Source organism: Oryzias melastigma, linkage group LG24, assembly GCF_002922805.2.
Source record: "Oryzias melastigma strain HK-1 linkage group LG24, ASM292280v2, whole genome shotgun sequence".
NCBI classification, from domain to species: Eukaryota; Metazoa; Chordata; class Actinopteri; order Beloniformes; family Adrianichthyidae; genus Oryzias; species Oryzias melastigma.
In genome coordinates this window covers 5,196,717-5,201,238 of record NC_050535.1, presented here as the reverse complement: position 1 = coordinate 5,201,238, position 4,522 = coordinate 5,196,717, and the positions used below count along the sequence as shown (strand labels likewise).

General features: G+C 33.9%; 1 long non-coding RNA gene across 2 annotated transcripts in view; it reads right to left on the bottom strand.

Moving 5' to 3' along the window:
- The window catches only part of LOC112158262, an 11,609-nt gene that overhangs the window by 1,820 nt on the left and 5,267 nt on the right, over positions 1-4,522 (bottom strand). Inside the window, exon 2 of one of the 2 annotated variants that reach the window (XR_004947292.1) lies at positions 1,582-1,859. This is a non-coding gene — a long non-coding RNA (uncharacterized LOC112158262). Of the gene's footprint in view, positions 1-1,581; positions 2,540-4,522 lie in introns of those variants that run through there. The other variant, XR_002921281.2, reaches the window with a different exon arrangement.

Below are 4,522 nucleotides of genomic sequence, written 5' to 3'. Positions count from 1 at the left end.
TAATGCTCAAATTTAAGTGACAGCTTTGTTTAGAACAGGGGTCGTAACAATTTAACAGTAAAAGAGCCATTTGGGCTTGTTTTCTACTGATCAAAACCTAGTAGGAGCCGTGTCTTTACCTTTTACCTTTACTAGAGTCCAAATTAGTGAAAAATCTAGCTCATTACTCAATTACTAGCTGAGCTCCAAATTAGCATAAAATTCCTTTGTAGATTAAATCAGCTAAAAATGTTAGCTAAAAGAAAAGCTAAACTCTAAATTAGCCTAAAAACCCAAGTACATAACAAATTAGCCAAAAATGTTAGCATGTATTGCTAAAATATTAGCTAAACTCCAAATTAGCATAAAAAAGCTAGCTTGTTCCTTAATTACTAGCTGAGCTCCAAAATAGCCTAAAATTCCTCAGTAAACTAAATTAGAAAAAATGTTAGCATGTTGCTAAAATAGAAGCTAAATTCTAAATCATCCCCCAAAAAACTTCGGTAGATACCAAATTAGCTGAAAACGTTAGCTTGTTGCTAAAGAAAAAGAAGCTAAACTCTAAATTAGCCTTAAAAAACCCTAGTAGATAACAAATTTGCCAAAAACGTAAACATGTTGCTAAAATAGAAGCTAAACTCTAAATTAGCCTAAAAACCCAAGTAGATGACAAATTAGCCAAAAATGTTAGCATATATTGCTAAAATATTAGCTAAACTCCAAATTAGCATAAAAAACTAGCTTGTTCCTTAATAACTAGCTGAGCTCCAAAATAGCCTAAAATTCCTCAGTGAACTAAATTAGACAAACATGTTAGCATGTTGCTAAAATAGAAGCTAAATTCTAAATCATCCCCCAAAAAACTTCGGTAGATACCAAATTAGCTGAAAAAAACATCAGTCTTTTGCTAAAATATTACCTAAATGCCAAATTAGTATAAAATTCCTCAGAAATCTAATTAGTTGAAAAATGTTAGCCTGTTGCTAAAATAGAGGCTAAACTCTAAATTAGCCTTAAACCCCCAGTAGACAACAAACTAGCAAAAACGTTAGCATGTGGCTAAAATAGAACTCTAAATTTTTTGAAAATTACCATTATTTTGTTTTTCTTCCCCCAGAGAGCCTCCATGGAGAGATAAAAGAGTGGCTCTGGAGCTGCCGGTTGCAGACCACTTGTTTAAAAAAAAAAAATCAATCTTGCATTAAACTAAACTTTATACAAATAATTTAAACACATAAATACTCTTCAATTGTGAATTACTCTAAATATTTATAGACGCATTACATGGATTTAACTGATAATCCATTGTAAACAAAGTTTTAGAGTCTGGATGAGTAAATCTGGTAATTAATGTTGGTTTTTATTTGATGGTTGCAAAAGAATACAAACAAGCAGATGATTTGGAAAGTATTTGGTTTCTCTGTCAGGACTCAGAAATTCCTGAGGTGAAGGTGACAGCAACAAGATGGCAGCTTTGTCCTCAGATCTTTTTTCCCCCCCGAGATGTCATCTGTAATTCATCCGAGGCCTGCTGTCACCATCAAAGCCACGTCTCCTGCTGCCACCATCAAGGCCTTCCTGTTAACAGCTTTAGCTTCGTACCTGTTCTTACTGATCCCATGACACCGCCGCTCCGCTGTCCATGCCTCAACGGGGCGGGGGGTGGCTGCCCACGACCCCGTTCACGACACCCAAGTGCCCTTACTGCCTGTAATCTCTGTCTGCTGCAGTCCACATGGCTCATCTGGAGGTTTTGATGCCAGCTGCAGTGACTCATCCAGATGCACAGAATCAGACAGCATCAATCCAGTCAGTCAGTATATCCTCGTATTTTTCCTGGAAGGAGACGCCAGGCGGGCAGGAGATGTGACAAACTAGATCTGAAATCCAATAGCGAGAAGTTTCTAGTTGAAAAGGATCCAGCTCCCTTTTTGGCAAACACAAGCCGCATGTTTAATTTATGGTTTGATCTACCTGGAACTCATTTAGTATCAAAGATATTTGTTTTTGAATCACTCAGCTTTATTTTCTTTCCAGTTTTTATGTTGTTAATCGATCAGTTGTGCCAGAAAATGTTTGCAATCAGGAATTCAAAAACGTAAATGAATCACTATTATCTGTACTCACTCTGACTATAAAATCGTGTTTTAGTGAGCGGTCCACGTTGGGGATTTTGTCAGACCACAATCTGACATCCACATCGTTATTTCCACAACATGCTGCTTCTCAGAGATGACACCAGATTCAGAGGCGTGTCACACGCCGGAAGGAGGTTCAGCAGGTGAGCTGGTCGAAGTGGAGATTGTATTTCATCTTTGACAAGCGAGTGAGAGAAAAAAAAACAAAAAAAAAAAAAGAAAAAGTTGAAAGGACTTTGAATGCTGCCAAATGTGAATTTTAATAAAAAATATTTTATGTCAGGAGTCATTGTAACATTACTACATTTCAATGATGTGTTTTTGATGTTTAGTTTATAAGCAATAGGAAAATATTTTTTTTTAAAAGAAAAACACAAAAAAACTGAAAAAAAAATAATTTTCTATCCTTTTACTAATTGTTATTCATCATTTATTTTTTCATTTTTTACACAAAAGAATAATTTCATTTTTTTCTTTATAAAGTTGATATTTTTAAGTACAGCATAACTGTTTAAAAGAAAAAAATACTTAAAATGTTATAGACCAATATAATATTTTAATTTCTTTTTAAATTTGCCTTTTTTTCCGAAAATAAAAAAAAGTTTTAAAAATTGCCTAAATTTCCATTTTATAAAATATTTTTTTGGTAAATTATTGTCACATTTAGTGTAAGATTCTGAATTTTATGAAGTTTTTGATAACATTTTAGACGTGATGGTGCAAAACACTAAATATAATGTTGAGAAATATAGTTAATATTTTGTTAAGTCTGTAAGAAGTTTATTTATACGGCCTTTGTAGACAATAGTCTCACTTTAGATTATAATAATTCTTACTAAGCATGTTGATAAACTTTATTTGGTTTATTGTGCTCATAGATGTCTTACTAACACCATATAAACACGTTAACAATGTTAGTTAATATGTTAATAAAGCTTGTTAAGGAATTTTATTATATATAAAGATACGTTTGATGGATTTCTATGTTGAGTCAATATTTTTTTATATTTTTCTCTGTAAGATTAGTCATTTTTTAATTTAATCTGATTTATTTGATTTTCTCCAACATACCAATAACAATTTAGCAAGTAAGCATAATTTAAAAAAAAAAAATCTTGAAAACATAAAAAACACAAGAGTTTATTGATTTTCATCAATACAACTTTTTGCAAACATTTAGCTTCTTTCATTTTTTTTATTTTAGAACAAAATAAGAATTGCGTTATGACTATTACAGAGCTGATTAAAATGTATGAAGATGAATCAGAGCAGAACAATAAAATCAATGAATGGAAAATAAAGAATAATAGGGTTTTTTTCATCCTGAAGGCTTTAAAAACCACCTAAAACATGCATGAAACCTTTGAATAACCACAGAAACTCAACCCATGAGGCATTCTGCTACAAAAGATGAAATCCTAGCCACATATTTGACTAAACTTCTTGTTTAGCCTGTTGCTAAACTGGAAAGTATATCCTCCCTATTGCATTAGTACCTGTAAAGAAAGAGAATGCATTCATATTCAGATGCCTTCTCCATCATAGATTCCCCCAAATGTCTATTCCCTCAAAGGTCAGCTCTCCCATGATTGCTTCATACTGCGGAGCAGCACAAATTTGCAGTTAAAGGCGGTTTAGCGGCGAGAAAATCCCGCGGTCACGGCGGTTCCTCTGCCACTTATACGCCACATTGTTGATGTCCAGATCAGGAGTCGCTTATACGTGCTCTTAAAATCTCCAGAAATAAAGATCGGTTTTAGTTTTCTTGGCAAAAAATGTCATTGGGACTTTTTTTTTTTCTTTTAAATGCTTTTGATTCCAATAAAATGTTAAATCAGTCACGTTACGTTCCCAGAGAGAAGCTTCAGCCGCAGACTCGGAAATGTTTCTGGTTTGAAATAAATTTAGTTTTGGGAGTTGTGAAAGTAACTTTGGCAGAAAGCCGATTCTGAATATCAGACATTTGATGACGCTGGGAAATCTTCATGTTATCCATGACACCAAAGCACAGCGGGGAATAGGATTTTGACAGTTAAGTGAAAAATGGAAATCAGTCATGAAACATGAAGCATCATGTTGAGCGTCTGTCATGTCTGTCAGTGTGAGCACCGCCGTGTGGATGGCTTCCTGGTTTAATCTAACCGCATTCCTTCCTGTTTGTGTTGTCGCTTGTTTTGATGGCGGAAAAGGAGTTGCACAAAAGTTTAAGTTCCATTCTTTGCATGAAAGAAGTTCGACCAGAATATAAAAGTATTAACTGTGCACAAATATTTTAACACCTTTAAGGTGATAGTCTATTATAACTGTCGGCGACTTTTAACAGTAAAAAACCCATTTAGGCTCGTCTTCTACTGATCAAAACCTAGAAGGAGTTGCATTAATTTACTTTAGCCTTTAGGAAATTT